Below are 21652 nucleotides of genomic sequence, written 5' to 3' on the forward strand. Positions count from 1 at the left end.
CGCATGCAACGTCCGACACTATCTACTAGGTCATTTATATACATTGTGTGTGAAGAGCAATGGGTCCCATAACACTCCCCTGTGGCACGCCAGAGGTTACTTTAACGTCTGTAGACGTCTCTCCATTGATAACAACATGCTGTGTTCTGTTTGCTACAATCTCTTCAGTCCAGCCACACAGTTGGTCCGACATTCTGCAGACTCTTACATTGTTTATCAGGCGACAGTGCGGAACTGTATCGAACGCCCTCCTTCCGGATGTCAACCAAAATGGCATCTACCTGGGAGCCTGTATCTAATATTTTCTGGGTCCCATGAACAAGTAAAGCGCGTTGGGTCTCACACGATCGCTGTTTCCGGAATCCATGTTGATTCCTACATAGTAGACACTGGGTTTCCAAAAAACGACATGCTACTACTCGAGCATAAAACATGTTCTCAACTTCTACAACCGATCGACGTCACAGATATAGGGCCTATAGTTTTGCGCATCTGCTCGACGACCCTTCTTCAAGCCCGGGACTACCTGTGCTCTTTTCCAATCATTTGGAACCCTCCGTTCCTCTAGAGACTTGCGGTACACGGCTGTTAGGAGGTTCTGTCGCGTACTCTGTGTAGAATCGAATTGGTATCCCGTCAGGTCCAGTGGACTTTCCTCTGTTGAGTGATTCCAGTTGCTTTTCTATTCCTCCTTGGACACTTATTTCGATGTCAGCCATTTTTTCGTTTGTGCGAGAAGGAACTGCAGTGCGGTCGTCCTCCGTGAAACAGCTTTGGAAACAGGTGTTTAGTATTGCACAGCTTTACGCGTGTCATCCTCTGTTTCAATGCCATCATCATCCCGGAGTGTCTGGATATGCCGTTTCGAGCCGCTTACTACTGATTCAACGTACGACCACAACGTCCCAGGATTTGATTTGATTTCCTGTCACGTCGGTACATGGAATTTTACTTTCGCATTCACCGGACGCTTCACGCATAGCCCTCCTTACGCTAACTTTGGACATCGTTTAGCGTCTGTTTGTCTGAGAGGTTTTGGCTGCGTTTCAACTTTGAGTGAGGCTCTCTTTGCTTTCGCTATAGTTTCCTAAACTTTGGTTGTTGTACCGCGGTGGGTTTTTCCCATCCCTCACAGTTTTACTCGGCACGTACCTGTCTAAGACGCATTTTACGATTGCCTTGCACTTTCTCCATAAACACTCAACATTGTCAGTGTCGGAGCAGACATTTGCGTTTTCATCTGTCTGGTAGTCTCAAATCTGCCTTCTATTACTCTTGCTAAACAGATAAACCTTCCTCCCTTTTTTTTTTTAATGTATATTCCTATTAACGTCCATATTCAGCCATGCTGCAACGGCCTCTTGATCACTGGGTCCCTGTTCTGCACATACAGAGTCGACAAGTTCGGGGTCTGTTTGTCATCGGTAGGTCCACGATGTTATCTCCACGAGTCGGTTCTCTCTCTGTTTAATTGCTCGCGGTAATTTTCGTTCGGATAGTGCACTCAGTATAATGTCACTCGATGCTCTGTCCCTACCACCCGTCCTGAACATCTGGCACATTGAAATCTCCACCTAAGACTGTAACACGCTGAGGAAAGGAAAATGTATGTCCACATTTTCTCTCACTTGTTCGGCCACTAATGCTGCTGAGTCGCGAGGTCGGTAAAAGGAGCCAATTATTATTAACCTAGCTCGGCTGTTGAGTGTACCCTCCACCCACAATAGTTCACAGGAACCGTCCACCACTTCTACTTCACTACACAGGATAATAAACTACTACTACTAACAGCGACGAACCACTCCACCACCGGTTGCATGCACGCTATCCTTTCTAAAGCACCGTCTGTACCTATAACGATTGCAGCTTCGGTGCTTTCTATCAGCGCTTGACGTTCCGGTACTTTACCAACGCAGAGCTTCGACAGTTGACAATTACAATACCGATTGCCGCTTGGTCCCCGCATGTCCTGACCTTGCCCCGCGCCCGTTGAGGCTGTTGCCCTTTCCGTACTTGCCCAAGGGCCATCCAACCTAAACAGAACCGCCCAGCCCACGCCACACAACCCCTGCTACCCGTGTAGCCGCTTGTTGCGTATAGTGGACTCCACCTAAGACTATAACATGCCCTAAGGCATTCGCGGTGTACACCACCCTAAGGTGAGGTTAGGTTAGGTTAGGTGGACGTGGGTTAGGTTAAGGGTTACAGTTAGGTTAAGCGTCAAAGTTAGGTTAAGCGTTCGGACGTGAGGCGTCAGGTGGCCGCACCTACCTTACGGCCGGACATCTTAGGTTAGAGGTTAGGTTAGGTTAGGTTAAGGCGCCGAGAGGTCCGCGGTCAGGTTACGTTCACCTTCGGGCGCCACACGTAGGTTTCAAAGGTGTGTCGGTCGGTCGTCGGCAAGCCGCAAAAACTACAGACGACGTCGGCCAAACCGCCGCAAGACCGAGCAGGAGGCAGATATACCGGCCGGCCGGCCACACACACACACACACACACACACACACAAAATTTAAAACACCACCCACCGGCCAAAGGGCACCAAAAAACCACAAACCCGAGCACCACGTCGACCAGAGGCAACCCGCCGCTCACGCGACATGGCTGGCAACTAAGGGGCAAACGGCAACGGCGCTTTCCGCACCGGGCCGGATGCACGTACGACAACACCGCTACCCGTACGCAGGCCTCCCATTGCACACAGCCGCTCTGTGTTTGAACATCATCAATGGCGCGCCCGCGGCTCGTCGCGGTCGCAGCCATAACGCCGCCACTTTTGCATCAACACATTCACGCACCGCAAAACAGCTCGCCGACACAGCACAGCCGACAAACAAAAACAACCCGCGAGACGGGGGCGACAACGACAACGACAACAACAACAGCAAACAACTCGCACCAAGCGTCCAACAGGTAACAAACGGACAAGCACAGCCTCTGCTAACGGCCACGACGCCCCAGCGGCACACTGCTCCTTTCCCGCCACACTCGATTCACAACGCACGCACGCGACCCCGTCAACGACACCGACACGACACACGACGGGCTCCCTTCCCGCAACCTACACCTTTCCGCCACTACGCACAGCTCCACCCGACGCGCCCGTCGCAACGACACTACTGCACGCACTATCCACCCGCCTCCTCCTCTCCCCCCCCTTCCCGTACACAACAACACGGCCAAAAACAACACTCACGACCCAAACATAATAACGACATGGCACGTGCATCGGCGCACACCCCAACCAGTCACCGTCGACAACCACACGCAAGGCACGAAACCGGCGTCCTTCCACGTTGCCATCAAAGCTGCACAAACAACCACAGGAGGAACCACCAACAACGGCCGGCCCGCCGGCCCGCCCGCCCGCCCCAATATTCTCCCACCCTCACCTCACGCCGCAACCACCAAACGCACATTCCCGCTCGCTACCACACACCTCTCGGCAGCCGCTTCGCAAAAACATGACATGACGTGACGTGACGTGACATCATCACATCACGGGCTACGCACGCACACCGACCCACTTTCCTGCCCTTCGCCCTCTTCTTTCCGACGCCTGCCTTCGGCCGAGCACACGTACGTGGCACAACGCCCAACACAGTCACACACAGTCGACAGGCGCACGCCCAGGCACGCAACGACGCAGCGCAGCAAAGGCGCCCGCAACACATACCTCCTCTCTCTTCTCGCCGCCAACCGCCAGCCAGCCAGCCAGCCAGCCACTCGCAATGTGCACTGCCAACCAGCCACACGTCCACCGCGCCGCCTCCGACCACCCGCCAGGGGGCGCTCACGTCCGCGACAACAGCGCGGCCCGCCGCCGGGCGGGCCCAGCCGAACCCAGCCCAGCCGGCGCGCGCTGCTCTGCACTCGGCGCGCCACACATCCTGCTGCAGACCGGGCTCGTCTCTCTGTACGCGTCTGCCCGCATCTCGTCTTCCTGCGCATCAACACAACGAGGCCGCGTGAGCAAAACACCCCCGTCACAACGCCACATCACACACTGCCTTGTCTACCGCCTAAATGCACTCACCAGCCATCCGCTTCGTCTTCGTCTTGTTTACTCGTTGTTGTTGCAGCGGCGCACACAGCCCCGGCCGGCCGCATCCGAGGGTGGCCCGCCGCCAGCGTCTCCTCCTTGGGCACAGGTGCGGTGCCGTGCCGTGGCCGCCCATCCATCCAACCGCACGCATTTGCTGGCCGCCTCTGCTGCAGAAGAAGACAAAAAACGAAACGTACAAACATACACGCACCCACGGCGTGGCCACACACGGACGGGACCGACAGGCTCCAAGGCGACCAAAGGATAAAAACAAAATAAAAAACAAAAAGACGCAAGCAAGCAACAAGCAGGCTGTCGCCTCGCGCCTCTTTCCTTCCGCCCCCGCCCTTCTCTCCCACCACATGCCCACAAACACCACCGCCTCCCCCTCCCCGCACCTCCACATTCGCCCCCTCCATTTGTTCCTTTCTCGTTCTTCCCTTCTGTGTGTCTGCGTGCGTGCGCGGGCGGCGCCTCTCAACATCCGCCGGCCGTCCGTCCCGTTTTCGCCGTACCACACACGCCACCGCCTCGCCTCCTCCCCGTCCACCACCGCCGCCCCTGTCCGCCCCGCACAACACCATACACCGCTGCTTGTCCTGGCCGTTGCCACCAAAGGCGCCAGCCGCAAACCGCGCCAACGCCGCAGCGCGCGTGCGTCCTTCCTTCTTGCTTCCTTCTCCGTGCCGACGCGGCCTCTATTCCCGCACCCATTCGGCCGACGACACAGCCGTTGGGCTCCGCACTGCGCGTACCGGCGTTACGCACGCACACCCACCCCCCTCGCGAACGCACGACTCATTGTCTTTGTTGTTTCTCCTCTTTCTTAAGTCTTTGTTTGTTGTTTGTTTTTTTTTTTTTCGTTTTTCCCCACCGCCACATGTGACACAATGCCTCCCTCCACCTTTCGTTCGTGGTTGCTTGCTTTGTTTCTCTTTCTCATTGGTACACGTCCGACGCGCTCCATTTCCACCACACCACGGCCATCAGCCTCCTCAACGGGCAGGCGCAGTGTGCCATTCTCCGGCGCACAAGCACACCGCGCGGTACTGGCGCGGCTCTCTCTCCTCGCCCCCACGCCACGCCACGCCACGCCACGCCACGCCACGCCACGCCACGCCACCGGTGCGCAGCAGCACATGTGATGTCTCGCAACACGACACGCGGTGCGCACACCCCGACCACGCGGCTCTAAAGGCATGGCACCGGCGACATGCGCCGCCCCAGCCACGCATCCGTCGTCTCAAGTTGTTCACTGCCAGCCGCGTCTGAGGCTACAACCGCACCACCACAACAACGGTCCCCCTCCCGGCAACACATTTGTTGCACAAACAAACACAACCGCCGAGCGCAGCGCGAACCACCCACACGCGCCCTCCGCGTCTCCTTTCTCCTTTCGCCCCCTCCCATCTCCCGAATATGCCAGCAGCGCAGCGTTACGCGTGCCCCTCACCCGTCCACACTACCGCGAAACGAACACGCCTTCCGGGCCACATGCAAGGGCACGCCCACCACCAAATACTGCCGTATTCACGGACGCAGTTCGCAACACGCAACGCACTCTCCACCTACCTTCTTTCTCTCGTCCCTTCTCTTTAAAAACAAAACAAACACACAAACCAACCACGGCTAACACACTTTTTCGCGACACCTTTGACTGCGTTATCTTGACCGTGAGGGCAGCTATCGACCATCCATTCCCCACTACACACACACACACACACACACACACACACACATCATTCGCTACACCGCACACGAAACGGCAAGGGCAAGGCACTCTCTCATAGATTCTTCCTCCGAGCCATATCGGGCGAACGTTGCATCCGGGAAGGCAATGCAATTCAGCCGTCACCACGGCCGACACTTGCAGCCGCGCCGTAAACGCATTTCAGTGCGGCTGCAATGCACGGGAACGTTCCGTTGCTCTAGACAGCGCCTCTCCGTTTTTCCCCTGTTTCGTTTTCCGGTGATTGCTTCTCCTTCTTCTTTTTCTTCGTTTCGTTTTATTATTTTCGTTCCCCTCCTCCACCATTGTTTCCGTCCCCACAGTTTTTTTGCTCATTCCACACGTTCTGCCCAGACAAGACATGACATTCGACCGATCACAGCCAGCCTTTCGTCGCCGTTCGCAGCGCCGACGGTGCCACAGTGAGACGGGTGTTCAGACCGACACGTTGCCATGATGCCGATAGACAGCTACTCAGAGCCGCCGGATCGGATCACATCACCGACAAACCGGCCATTTCACCGGGGGACACACAGACAACCGCGTGTACGCCCATAACAACAAACAACGACCGTCGTCGTCTACCGTCACTGCACCGAACACACGTGCACCTTGAATGACGACACCGGCGTGCGTGCGTGCGCACAACAATCAATCATTCAATCAACTGCAGAAACGGCTATCAAAATCAAGGGCCAAATAAATGGGTACACCACCGTGCGTGTCGCCTACCCCACCCGCCCGTACAATTCTTGCGTCTTCCTAATGACTAGTAAAGACACGTCCATTTTTTAAAACGTCACCAACACACCTCCACGCCGTACAGCAAAGGGAATAGTAGACGGCAACACAACATTTCACCCTCGCCATCATGCATGTATGTATGTATGTATGTATGTATGATGTGACAAACAAACAAACCCACAGACGGCCCTAACGGTGACATCCAACAATCGCGAGGGGTTTCAATTGCAGTCACGTGACTAACCGGGCAGACAGAGACAAAGAAAGGAAAGGAATCAGCGACACAGACAACACCTCCTGTCTATGTGTCGACAAACAAACAACCAACCAACCACGCCAAGACTCGCGAGCACGCATAACCACATTCGAGACCACCACCACCAGCTGCTTCGCAACCAACCAAACCGGGTAGCTATGCGCCGCCTCACACAAACAACAATTCCGCTCTTCCCGCAAAGGCAATTTGGTGGCCCTGAAAAGGGCCGTTTTGCCGCTCTCGCAACGGAGGGGAGCTCCCTAGAGCCTTAACCCCCTCACTTGGAGCTCGTGTACTTGGTCACCGCCTTCGTGCCCTCGCTCACGGCGTGCTTGGCCAGCTCGCCAGGCAGCAAGAGCCGCACAGCCGTCTGGATCTCGCGGGACGTGATGGTCGAGCGCTTGTTGTAGTGCGCCAGGCGAGACGCCTCGGCCGCAATGCGCTCGAAAATGTCGTTCACGAAGCTGTTCATGATGCTCATCGCCTTCGACGAGATGCCCGTGTCGGGGTGCACCTGCTTCAGCACCTTGTAGATGTAGATGGCATAGCTCTCCTTCCTCTTGCGCTTCTTCTTCTTGTCGCCCTTCGAAATGTTCTTCTGCGCCTTGCCAGCCTTCTTGGCGGCCTTCCCGCTAGTCTTGGGCGGCATCTCGAACGTACAGCAAGCAGCAAGCGCTCCCCTCTAGTCAGCGTCTCCCCACACAGTGGCACCCGCCGCTACCGCAACACCGCACCTTTATTAGCTCGCCCTGTTGCGGCCGCCGACCAATGGGGCGCGCGCGCAACCGGCCGCCGCACCCGAGCCCATAAAGGGACCCCCACCCTAGCAACGTGCAGTGTTACAACTGCCAAGGCTTAGGGCACGTTGCCAAGCACTGCGACATGCCAACTCGGTGCATGAAATGCGCCGAGGGGCACCCTACCTCCGAGTGCTCCTTACAGAGAGGAGACCCAAAGAGCAAGTGCGCCCTATGCGGTGAATCTGGACACGGCGCCTTCTACCAAGGCTGCCGGGTACAAAAAGAGTACCGCTCACGCGCGCAAGGCACTAAGACCCCCGCCACACAGAAAACCAACCGTGGCGCCGGGTCTACGACCTCGCGAGCGCCGGCCATTCCACAACCGCGGCAAACACGATCGACAACAACCCGATCGAGACCGCGAGGTAGCGCAAGCTACGCGGCCGTGGCAGGCACTGACAGGAGTCAACAAACGACTCCAACTATACACTCAGCCCAGCAGCCGTTCCCCGCTAACGAAGAAACGTCCAGGGAAGCCTCCTCCCCTCAAACTAAGTCCAGTCTGCAGCCAGTAGCGGCAGCTGAGTGCTCGTCACAAGGCTCTCAGCCCAGCACTTCTGAAGAGAGTGCAAATGCCCTACGGCCGTCTGGTGTCGTGGAACAAACGTTAGGCCTCCTAACGCAACTGCTCCACGAAATCAGGCAACAGAACGCCCAAATTCTTACCGCCATCAATTTGGTGCTCCAAGGGTCGCATAACAATGCGACTACAGCAGAGAAATCCTCCCCCCAGTGATGGATAGACGACCCCACATCCAAGGACTCAGAATGTGCGTCTTCAACGCAAACGGCATCGTCGGACAAAACAATGAGTTCCGCGAGTTCCTACGCGACGAAAACATAGACGTATGTATGGTGGCCGAGACACACCTAAAACCGGGTGTAAGGGTGTCGGTACCCAACTACAACTGCTATAGGACCGACCGGCCCACCGCTGGAGGCGGGGTAGCAACATACGTCAAACGTGGAATCCCCCATTATCAGGTTCACCCACCAGCAACTAGGCAAATAGAAACAGTGGCAATAGAGATTGCCACTGTCACAGGGCCCCTCACTGTCGTTGCAGCATATCGCCCTCCCTCCTACACTCTGGAAGAGGACGACATAGCAGCCCTAGGCCAAATCAGAGGAAAACTCTTCATTGGCGGTGACCTGAACGCCAAGCACGCAGACTGGCACTCGCGAAACTCAAACAGAGCTGGTCGTCAACTGCAACGACTCGCGCGCACCCACCACTTTCACATATGGGGTCCAGAGGAGCCCACCCACTTCCCCAGAAACGGGGGGAGGGCGGACGTCCTCGACATAGCGCTCACCAGAAGAATAACGGGATTTGTGACCGCACAATCGGTCAACCGAATGTCCTCCGATCACAATCCCGTGATTCTCGAGGTTGACATAGGAGACTGGGTACCTCTCCAGCAACAACACATCTCGTACAAGCGCACTAACTGGGAGCAATTCAAAGTTGACGTAACTTCAGCAATTGCCCAGGCCCCGCCTCCAACTGCAGATTCTGCAGAACAGGCGCTTAAAGATCTCACCAGCACGATCCTGCAAGCAGCAAAGGAGGCCACACCACGGCCACCGGACGGCCCTCCCCCTGTTAAGCAACTCCCGCCGCACCTGCTTGCCCAAATTAGAAACAAAAATAGGATCGCCAAAGAGTGGAAGCTCACAAAGAACCCCGTAACCAGGAGGCTACTGAACCGCCTGCAAAGAGAGCTGAAGGTGGCACTCACTGAGCACCGCAACCAGCAATGGTCGGCGCGGCTTTCAGCCCTCCGCGTGGACGACAATAGCCTCTGGCAGGCGACCAAACAGATCACCAAAAGACGCGCCAGACTGCCACCTCTGCACGGCGAGCGCGGACTTGTCTTTAGCACCACAGATAAGGCAAATGCCCTGGCAGATGCCTTTGAAAAACAGTTCCGCCCCGCAGAGGCGCAGGACAGGGACCACGAAGCCGTCGTTCGACGTCAGCTCGCCACATTCCTCGCGGCGGACGACGCCGACGACGACGAAGAAAACACACCGCTCTTCACACCCGATGACGTGAAACGAGTAATCAGGACGTTGCACAACAAAAGAGCCCCTGGCCACGACCAGCTCAATAACGAAGTAGTGAAACACCTCCCACCCCCTGCCGTAGCCCACATCGCAAACATCTTCAATGAGATCACGCGTTCCCGCAAGTTTCCAAGGTGCTGGAAACACGCAGAAGTCGTCGCGATCGCGAAACCCGGTAAGGACCCGGTTATCCCGCAGAACCACCGACCAATCAGCCTTTTGCCAACCCTTAGCAAAATTTACGAACGCCTGCTACTTGTTCCCATTCTCGACCACGTCAAAACGCAACAAATCCTGCCTGACTTTCAGTTCGGTTTCAGGCAGGAACACTCCGCGCCCCAGCAACTAATGAGGGTCGTTGAAGCAGCTACCGAAAGCTTCAACCGTAAAAGTTACTGCGGGGTAGTGCTACTTGACGTAGCCGCTGCCTTTGACTCTGTCTGGCACACCGGGCTTCTCTACAAGCTATTCTCCCAAGGCTTCCCAGGTCCGATAGTGAAGCTACTCGCGAGCTATCTCTCCCAAAGGACTTTCTCCGTTAGGATCGAGTCGTCGCTTTCCACAAAACGGCGCATCAGGGCGGGCGTGCCCCAGGGGTCGGTACTGGGCCCGGTACTGTACAACCTGTACACTGCCGACCTCCCGACCGTACCGTTGGTGCACGCTGCCCAGTACGCCGACGACACAGCGTTCTTCACGCGTAACCCGAACAGAGACAGGGTTACGCGAAGATTGCAAACAGCGCTGGACGAGACCGGCCGCTGGGCTAAAAAATGGCGCATCACACTCAATGAGACGAAAACACAAGCCATCATGATCACCCGGAAACTGGGCAAGCGGGCTCCGGCCCGTCAGCCGCTACTGCTTAAGCTGTACGGCCAAGAACTCCCATGGCGACGTACCGCCAGGTACCTTGGAGTCACCCTCGACACCAGGCTCACCTGGCGGGCTCACATCGAGGACTTGCGCCGCAAAGCCAGCGGTAGGATGCAAATGTTGTATCCTATCCTAAACACCCAAAGCACCCTAGCGGCTGACATAGGAGTCAGAACATACTGCTCACTGATTCGACCGATAATGGAGCACGCTTGCCCTGTCTGGGGATATGCGGCGCACTGGCACCTCCGCAAACTCCAGTCAGTACAAAACCGCGCGCTCAAAAGGGCACTACACCTTCCCTTCCGCTTCCCCACTGCTGACCTACATGAAGCGGCTGGAATACAAACGCTCCACGAGCGCTTCATTGAACTGGCCGAAAGTTTTTACGAAAACACGGCCAGATCTGACAACAGACTAATCAAATACCTGGGACAGTACGACACTACTCAGGACAGACACAGACGACCAAAAAGTATACTAACTAACACAGCCTGAAAGGCAGCACAGAACACCAAACACACTGCACCATAACATGACATACATCACAGCAAAGACAAACCACACATAAAGCATAGAGGAGGAAATGTCCCATAGGACAACACCCTCCACCACTCATGCTCTCCTCGAAAGAGAGGATAGCACAAATGCAGTAGTCCTAGTCCCGCCATTCGCCGAGCGGCAGTCGAGCGTTGAGCTAGTCTCCGTGAGTCTGTTACGCGAAGCCATAGGCCCCCGCTTGTACGGGTGAACAACCAGGTGCGACTTCGGCTTCGCTTTTATTAAAGCGTTGACGGGTGCACACGACGAAGCGCAGCACGGCCAAGGCGCAGAATGAGCAAATTGCCGTGTGCGGATTCGAGCTGCGGTGACGATTCGGGGCCCCAGCAGCTTGCTGTTGGCGGCGTCGATGTCGTCTCTTCGGTGTCGCGGGCCGCTTTTCCGGGCGGTTCGAGTACTTCAGCTGCCGCAGAGCCATGCTCTGCTCCTCCTAGCGATAGGGAATCTGCATGTCAGGGCCTGGTCACTGGCCAGTTACCCGCGCATGCTAGTTTGTTAGGGCCAGAGTCGTCTGCCGGAAACCTAACGGTGTCGGCAACTAAGGCAGCGACTGGCACCCCCATGGCAGCCTTTGACTTTGCCTCCCCATCCAGCGTAGATAATACGGCGCCTAACGCCATATCACAAAAGTCGAGCACAGCGACTTACGTCGTCAGCAAGTGCAGTGCCATCGCCACCCCCTCCCCATTCATAGAACAACTACTGCTAGCAAACGCGCAAGATGCGCTAATCCCATTTCTGAAACGTAAACGCGGAAACAACCATATTCCAGTATCAATACTCCCTAAACCGAAATCTGTAGCACAACCCAAGCCCACCAGCAAACTGTCAAGTAAGGTGAAATTCACCCGCACCCCTTCCCCCCGTGTCAAGCTGTCGAGGACCCAAAAGAAGAACAGGTGCAGGCGTAGAAACCACAGAGCCAAGATCCTCGAAAACGCCAAGGCAAATGAAGATGAGTCACCAAATCGTGACTCTGACTCAGAGGGCGCTCTCGTGATCGATGAGACAGTGCCCCAGAAGGAAAATGACGTCGTGGAACAAGAGCGTGGTCCCGACGAAGACGGCTTCGAACTAGCCAGAAACACTGTCCGCCAGCCCACTCCCCCACCAGCCAGGGAGATCGCCCCCACGACTAACCGTTTCTCCAGCATTGCAGACGAGCCCGCAGATGGTGATGCGCCCCAAAACCAACAGGGGGAAACGCGCAAGCAGAAACGTGTCCAACTGCCCCCAATAGTTGCCGAGTTCGACAGGGATTACAAGGAATTGTATGACCTAATGAAATCGACACTAGGGGACAGACCATTTAAGGCGAAACCTGCGGGAGGCGACAAAATAAAGCTAGTCCTCCACAACCTCGACGACTACAAAGAGGTAAAGCAGGTGCTAGTGGAGAAACGAATTCCCCACTACACTTTCCCAACAGACAAAACACGCAACCTCAACATTGTGATCCGCGACCTGCCTCGTAAACTCTCTCCGAAGGCCATCAAAAACGACCTGATGCGCCAAGATTACGAGGTCAGATCGGTAACCCAGATGAAACAACCTGGGTCCGATAATAAATGGCCCCTATACATAGCAGTAATACCGGATACACCACAGAACAGAAGACAAATCACTGAAGTTCTCTCCGTCCCAGTAACTACCGAGCTGCTGCGAAAGAAAAATAGATCTATTCAATGCTTTAAGTGTCAGGGACTCGGGCACATCGCCACACACTGCGACATGCCCCCCCGATGCAGGAAATGCGCAGGGGGACATGACTCCAGAACATGTACAGTAAAAAAGGACGACCCAAGCATCAAGTGTGCACTCTGCGGCGAAGGCCATGTCTCCAGCTACCTGGGCTGCAGAGTGCACAAAAACTACGTCCAACGCGCCAGAGGCACGAAGGCGGCACAACAACCGCCGGACAAACCCCGAGCCAAGCCCGCTAACCGTCCTGAAAACCGAACAAGACCGGACAGGCCGGCCTATCGGGCAAAACCCAGGGACGTAACTGATGACGCGACCTACGCGAACGTCGCTGTCGGCAAGGGGCAGCCACCCAGTGGGCCCCTGCCGGCCGCGGCGGGCGCGGGGGAGGACAACCGGACACCCACAGACACAGACGCAACTCAGGACACCACAGAACCCGACCAGATCCCGCCTAACGAGGGAAGTTCTAGGGAAGCACTGCACCCCATACCAAAGCCCAGTCTGCGAACAGCGGCTGCAGCAGACCGTCAAACAGACGATGGTCAGCACACCGCTCATGTAACGACGGAAGCTACCACAACGCCTTCGTCTACAGACCCAATGCTAGGGCTCATGACACAGACTCTAAGTCTCCTCACGCAAATGATGCGTGAGATACAGCAGCAAAACGTACAAATCCTCGCCGCTCTCCAAGTGGCAGCCAAGCAATCGCAGCCCTCAGCGATTTCCCCAGCAGCACCAACGGCCAAACATGGATAGACGCCCACACATTCAAGGCCTGTCAATAAGCGTCTTCAACGCCGACGGAATCGTCGGACAAGTCATGGAATTCCGCGAATTCATGAAAGAAGACAATATCGACGTCTGCATGGTGGCCGAAACCCATCTAAAACCGGGAGTAAAGGCGACGGTCCCCAATTACAATTGTTATAGAAAAGAGGGATCCCCCACCACCAGGTCTATATTCCAGCTACCCAACAGTTAGAAACTGTGGCAGTGGAAATAGCCACAGCCACAGGACCCCTAACAGTCGTTGCAGTATATCGCCCCCCTACCCCAGTAATAGTAGAGGAAGACATAACCGCATTAGGGCAGATTAGAGGCAAGCTCCTAATAGGAGGAGACCTCAACGCCAAGCACGCAGACTGGCACTCGCGAAACACTAACAGAGCAGGTCGTCAACTGCAACGACTCGCGCGCAACCTACAATTCGACGTATGGGGCCCAGAGGAGCCGACCCACTTCCCAAGGAACGGAAATAGGCCGGACGTCCTCGACATAGCTCTCACAAGAAGGATAACGGGATTCGTGACTGCGAGAACAGTCAATAGAATGTCCTCTGATCACAACCCAGTTCTACTAGAGGTCGATGTGGGAGAATGGGTAGCTCTTCCACAGCACCAGGCGACATACAAACGCACAAACTGGGAGCAATTTCAAGATAACGTCGCATCAGAAATTGCTCGCGCCCCGCCTCCAACTGCAAATACAGCAGAACAGGCGCTTCAAGACCTCACAAACACGATCCTGCAGGCTGCTGAGGAGGCCACACCCCGACAGCGGGAAGGCCCGCCTCCTCAAATACGACTCCCGGAGCACCTGCTTGCGCAAATTCGGCACAAAAATAGGATCGCAAAGGAGTGGAAAATAACAAGAAACCCAAACACTAGGAGGCTGCTCAACAGACTACAGAGAGAGTTGAAAGTCGCACTCACTGAGCACCGCAACCAGCAATGGTCTGCACGCCTCTCAGCCCTCAAAGTAGACGACAACAGCCTATGGCAAGCGACGAAACAATTTACGAAAAGACGCGCTAGAATGCCGCCGCTGCACGGCGAGCGTGGCATGGTCTACAGCGCAGCTGAAAAGGCCAACGCGCTCGCCGACACATTCGAACAGCAGTTCAAACCAGCGGAAGCACAGGATAGAGACCATGAAAACACAGTCCGTCGACAGCTTGCAGTCTTCCTTGCAGCTGAAGACGACGAAAACGAAGACCCACCACTTTTCGCCCCAGAGGACGTGGCAAAAGTAATCAAGTCTCTCCCCAACAAAAAGGCCCCAGGCCACGACCGGCTCACGAACCGACTAATAAAACATCTCCCGCCACTGGCAATTACACACATCGCGGACGTCTTCAACGAGATTTCTCGTGCCCGCGAGTTTCCAGCGTGCTGGAAACACGCGGAAGTGGTCGCGATAGCCAAACCAGGTAAAGACCCAGTATTCCCACAGCACCACAGGCCGATTAGCCTCGTCCCCACTCTCAGTAAAATTTACGAGCGCCTCCTGCTCATATCCATCGAGCAACACATTTCAAGAGAGCAAATTCTACCAAATTTCCAGTTCGGTTTCAGGCAGAAACATTCAGCCCCGCAACAAATCATGAGAGTGGTCGAAGCAGCAACCGAAGCTTTCAATCGAAGAGGCTACTGTGGGATAGTGCTACTTGACGTAGCCAAGGCCTTCGACACCGTATGGCACACTGGGTTACTATACAAACTGTACACACAGGGCTTCCCCGGGACGATAGTCAAACTACTGAAAAGCTATCTCTCGAACAGAACTTTCTCCGTTAGGGTTGACTCTTCACTCTCGACAAGAAGACGCGTGCGCGCTGGAGTGCCCCAGGGTTCGGTGCTAGGGCCCGTCCTGTATAGTCTATACACTGCAGACACGCCCACCGCACCCCTGGTGCACACAGCGCAGTATGCGGACGATACAGCGTTCTTCACACGCAACGCCAACAGGGATCTGGTCACCAGACGACTACAGACAGTCCTAAACGACACAGAACAATGGGCAAAGAAATGGCGCATCACCATCAATAGTGAAAGAACACAGGCCATGCTCATAACGCGCCGACTAGGCAAGCGCGGACCACAACGAAGACCTCCACTACACCTTAGGCTAAATGGCCAGGAGCTACCGTGGAGGCAAACAGCAAAATACCTAGGAGTGACACTTGACAAACGCCTCACATGGAAACCACATATTGAGGACCTAAGACTTAAAGCTAGCGCCAGAATGAGCCTCTTGTATCCTGTTCTCAATACAGGAAGCTCGCTGGCTGCAAATATAGGTATAAGAGTGTACTGCTCACTCATCCGCCCCATCATGGAGTATGCATGCCCCATCTGGGGTTATGCTGCTAAAACACACATTGTAAAACTCCAGCGTGTACAAAACAGGGCGCTGAGACGAGCGCTACACGTCCCCTCGCAGTTCCCAACGGCCGATCTACACGAGGCAGCAGAAGTCATGCCACTAATAGAAAGATTTAAAGAACTCGCAGAAACCTTCTATGACACAGCTTCCAGAAATAAGACCTACCACAAAGTAAAGTAAAATTTAATAAAAAAAAAAATCACCCAAACCCAGATGGAGTAAATGTCTCTAGGACAACAAACTCCACACGCAGCCATCCTCAAGCAGAGGAAGCATATAGTGCAGCAGAGGCTAGTCCCGCCGCCACGCACTCCGCTGCTCGACTCGCTGCGGCTCGCACCGTTACGTTACGTGTTTCAACTAGCTAAACGCCATGTCCGGACGCGGAAAGGGAGGCAAAGTCAAGGGCAAGTCAAAGTCCCGCTCAAGCAGGGCTGGGCTCCAGTTCCCGGTCGGCAGAATCCACCGCCTCCTGCGCAAGGGAAACTACGCCGAGCGCGTCGGCGCCGGGGCGCCCGTCTACCTCGCCGCCGTCATGGAGTACCTCGCGGCTGAGGTGCTCGAGCTGGCCGGAAACGCGGCCCGCGACAACAAGAAGACGCGCATCATCCCGCGCCACCTGCAGCTCGCCATCCGCAACGACGAGGAGCTCAACAAGCTCTTGTCGGGCGTCACCATCGCACAGGGTGGTGTCCTGCCCAACATCCAGGCCGTCCTGCTGCCAAAGAAGACCGAGAAGAAGGCCTAAACAGAGAGCGCGGAGCTGCGCTTGCGTGCTCCCTGCACGCAAACGCGCCTTTGCCTTGCCGGCTCGGCTCACAACAATCGGCCCTTTTCAGGGCCACCACACAAACCTACGTCCAAAGCAAAGTTTCCGTCGTCCGTGCTCGCCGCACTTTACACAACACGTCCACATACATACATTGCACAGCCAACGCCGGCGCACGTCCGCCATCTTGTCCACAGCCCGTGTGGCCGAACGCGCACACATTTTGTCGTTTCTCTCTTTTTGTCTTTTTTGTTTCTGCACCCCTCCGCGCACGCACAGAGTCGCGTTCCAAACGACAACGACATCAATACACCGATAATGTAATGATCATTGTTAGCATTCTAATGTTTCAATTAAACGGGCGCGCGTGGCACACACAGCGCGTAAACGGTCCGACGACGACACGCCGGCCGCCGCGCGCTCCAAACACACAGGCACAGACAAAACCAAACAGCTGATCCGATCTATCGATCCGGCCCGCCCGCCTATGCCCACGCCACAAACAAACAAACAAACAAACAACAAACCACGCACACACTGGACTCAGCCGCGCCCATCGCGTCAAACTCAAAAACTAACGCACGCGCAGCACAACAACAACAAACAACACGCACAGGCAACACAGACTCTTTCGCACTTTTCAATCTCCGAACAGTGTGGTGGCCCTGAAAAGGGCCGTTTTCGTCTCTCCCACCAAGCACGGGCACGGCACGGCCGCGGGAAGGCCACAACGCAGCACAGCACACCGGCTGGCTGGCTGCCTGCCTGCCTAACCGCCGAAACCGTACAGGGTGCGCCCCTGCCTCTTCAGGGCGTACACCACGTCCATGGCCGTCACAGTCTTGCGCTTGGCGTGCTCAGTGTACGTCACCGCGTCGCGGATCACGTTCTCCAGGAACACCTTCAGCACTCCGCGGGTCTCCTCGTAGATCAGACCAGAGATGCGCTTCACGCCGCCCCTGCGAGCCAGGCGGCGGATGGCGGGCTTCGTGATGCCCTGGATGTTGTCGCGCAACACCTTGCGGTGCCGCTTGGCGCCACCCTTGCCCAGCCCCTTTCCTCCCTTGCCGCGGCCTGTCATTCTTCCTTCCTCCTCCTCAAGCAAGCAAGCGAAAAAACACAAGCGCCAGCTCCTCACCCGGCGCTAGCGAGTCGGCTACGGTGCGAGCTCTCTTTTTTTTTTTTTTTTTCCTGTGTGTGTTTGCAGGCCCGTCACTGATGCGACTCGCCGTGTACGTGTGTTTGGGTGAAGGTTTTTAACAATCTTTATTTACAAAGAAAAAACTGCTTTTGCAGGGACTGGCATACTTGGGCCTCAGGGGCCCTTAGCCGACCTGCTTCGTTGTCCATTTTTGTTTTGCTTATCTATTTTTCCTGATTACGTTATTTACATATATACATTTGCTTCTAGGCTACTCTTCTTCTGTTAGGGACATTGGGACCTTAAAACGGTGGCCTGGTTGTGGGTGGGTGACTCCGAGTTCCCTGAGGTGGGGCAGTACATTTCGCAGTTGGTCTACTTTAGTATAAAGTTTGACGGCCTTTTTTCTGATTGCTGTTTTTAGAGTGTCCATTTGGGTGGCTTCGTGAATTAGGTGGTTACTTTCCCAAGGGGGGGCCCGTAGTATCCATCTCAGAACTTTATTCTGCACTACCTGAAGAGACTGGAGTTGGGTCTTGGATGCTGTACCCCACGCCGAACTGCCGTAGAGTAGCGCTGGTAGGACGGTTGCTTTGTACAGCCGGAGCTTGGTGTCCTGGTTGAGGTCGCTGCTGATGAAGAATGGTGTCAGTGCCTTGGCCATCTGCATGCATTTGGTCTTCTTTCCCTGGATGTGCGTGTGGAAGAATAATTTGGCATCCAGTTGGACTCCCAGGTAGCGGACTGAGGGTGACCACGGGATCCGGCGGCCCAGGATGCTCACTCTTTCGATCCTTGGTTGCTTTTTGCAGAAGTATACCAGTGTGGTTTTCTCTGCATTTAGTACCACTTTGTTTGTCCTGCACCAGCTGACGACTTTGTCCATTTGGCGCTGCAATCGGTTGACGTTAGCGAAATGTTGGCGGCCGCTAGTGTACAGCGCCGTGTCGTCCGCGAACTGGGCCAATTTAACGTTGTCTTCCAGCGGGAGGTCGTTGATGTACACGTTGAACAGCGACGGCGAGAGGACTGACCCTTGAGGGATGCCTGCTGTTAGTTGTTTGAGGCTGGACTTCTTCCCCTCCATTGCAACGGTGATTCGGCGGTCCTGGAGGTAGTCCGCTATCAGGTGTACATAGCAGTCCGGAATGGTTGTCTGTGTGGCCAGTTTTTGGATGAGCTTATCATGCCAGACTCTGTCATAGGCCTTGTCCCAGTCCAAGAAGGCCGCAGCGGTGGAATGTGACGCGTTGAATTTCTTGGTGATGTGCTCGACCACTCTAACGACCTGCAGTTCTGCTGAGAGTTTCCGTTGGAATCCGAATTGCTCCGGTCGGATCGTTCCGTCTGCTGTTAGCGGTTGCTGAATTCTCTTGAGTACCACCCTTTCGAAGATCTTGCTTAAGGTGCTGAGCAGACTTATCGGCCTGTAGCTCGTTGGCATTTGTAGGTCTTTGCCCGGTTTCGGGATAGGAATGATCTTAGCTGTCTTCCATTGCTGCGGAAAGTGGTTCAGTAGGAGGCAGCTGTTGTAGATTCGGGTTAGTAGTACTAGCGGTTTCCTCGGCAGTTCCTTCAGGTGCGCGTTCGAGATGCGGTCCATTCCTGGTGCTGACGTCCCTTTCCTGTTTCTAATTATGTTCTTGACTTCTGTTGGTGTGGTGAGGAGAGGTTGGTCCGCTGTTTGTCGCCTGGTGAATTCTTCGATGAATTCCGTTGTTGCGGTTTCGGCGCGAGCTTCTTCTTCATCGAGTTCGTAATTGTGGAGGGTATTTTGCTGTTCGTAAGCCTCTGCGAATGTTTCTGCCATCTCTAGTGGTTCGAAGGTCAGTCCTCTGTTGTTGCGGATGGCGCGTTTTGGTTCTTTAGGGCGACGTATTGCCTTCACCAGCTTCCACTCCTCTTTTTGCTGTAGTTGGAATTGGTCCATCTTGTCCTCCCATTGTTCCCTCCTCCAGTCCGTTAGGCGGGCGCGAAGTTCTCGTTGGAGCCGGTTCATGGTCTGTCTATCCCGAGGGTTCCTGAACTCTTGCCAGCGTCGGCGGTACCGGTTTTTCTGGTGTCGTAGTTCTTGGAGTAGTGGTGGGAGCTCCGTTGTGTGCGGCGTTTGGATGACGGTCGATGTGGTGGCTCTTCGGGCCGCTGCCTGGATCTTTTCTGTCAGGTAGTCCACCGCTGTGGCCACTTCCTCCTTCGTGTTAAGCGATAGCGTGGGGCGGACCGTGTTGTTTAATGCTCGGCGGAAGGCGTCCCAGTCGATGTCTCTCGTCGTCCATGGCTGGTCCGATAGCGAGATGCGTCGTAGCCGTATGAGGACTGGCAGGTGGTCGGAGGAGAGATCGTTTTTTGCGGTCAGCTCGACGTCCGCCGTTATGTCCTTTGTTAGCACGATGTCCAGGACGTCAGGGTGGTTCCGAGTGAATACTGGGACGTAGGTGGGCTCTTCCGGTCCGTGGATATCGATGTTTAGTTCTTCCGCTATCTCCAGGAGTCGGTTTCCGTTCCGATTGTTTCTCCGTGAGTTCCACTGACGGTTCTTTGCGTTCAGGTCGCCGCCTATCAGCGTTGCTGGGGAAAAACTGGTGAGGGCCGCTATGTCTTGCCTGTCGAGGGCTGCTCGTGGCGGCAAGTATGTTGCCACAAATGTTATGTTTCCCGCATAAGTTCTGACAGTGACCGCCGTTGCTTCCAGGTGGTTGTAGTGTAGTATGTCTTCCTTGTGGTGGATCAGCGACCGCCGCACGAAGACCGCTGTGCCTCCTCCTCTTCTTAATAGCCTGTCGTTGCGGTATGCGTGCATATTTCTGAGTTTAAACGCCTCGTTCCCGCGCAGGTGCGTTTCGTTGACCATTAGGACATCGATGTTGTGCTCCATGACGAATTGTTCAATCTCATTCTTCTTATCCTTGATGCCGTTGGCGTTCCAGATTGCCGCTGTAATGTCTCGTGATGGGCGGTTGAGGGCCATCCTACTCGAAGAGAGACGTTATCCCTTGCGCAAGTGCCAGTATCTTCGAGAGCGGATCCTGCGCGTTCTTTATGTCTGTTGCAATCTGCTTGATCTTTGTTATGAGATTTGGTTTGATGAATGTCTTCACCAAATCTGTAATTTGTTTGAAGGCATCCCCAATGGTTCCTGTCGAGGGTGCTTCCCGTTGTGGCTCCGTTGGCTGTGGCGCTTGGCGGCCCCATGCGCTGGCATTTGATATTGTTCGCCTCTGACGAAGAGGTGGGAAGTTCTCGGCTGTGTTGGTTGGTGCCGGTGGCGTCGTAGTTGGTGTTGGCTGGCTTGTGCTTGTCCTTCGGAGATTAATTGCGGGTCTGAATGGCTTCAGGGCTCGCTGGTACTCCGGACAGCCTCTGAAGTTGGCTGGATGGCCCTTGTTACCACAGAGGACACAGGTGCACGCCTCTGACTGGCTCAGTGTGCAGGCTGCGGTCAGATGGGGGCCAGCGCACTTTACGCATCTTGGATTTAGCCTGCAGTATTTCGCTGTGTGGCCGAGCCGCTGGCATCTCTTGCACTGCGGGGGTCCATCTCGGGGTTGGTAATTCTCTATTCTCACGCGTGTGTCAAGTATGTATTTTTCTCCATAGATTTTATCCGACCTCTTCTCTTTTGGGAGCGAGATGACGTAAACGGGCATCGGCTCTAGTTTCTTCGTCTTTTCGTTTCTCTGTCGATACTGGTGGATGTCCTTGATTGTGTATCCTCTATCGAGGAGGACATTTACTATTGTCTGCGGTGGTACCGTTTCCGGTATTCCCTTGAACACTACTTTCAGGCAT

This window comes from Schistocerca nitens, chromosome 9 (genome assembly GCF_023898315.1).
Source record: "Schistocerca nitens isolate TAMUIC-IGC-003100 chromosome 9, iqSchNite1.1, whole genome shotgun sequence".
NCBI classification, from domain to species: Eukaryota; Metazoa; Arthropoda; class Insecta; order Orthoptera; family Acrididae; genus Schistocerca; species Schistocerca nitens.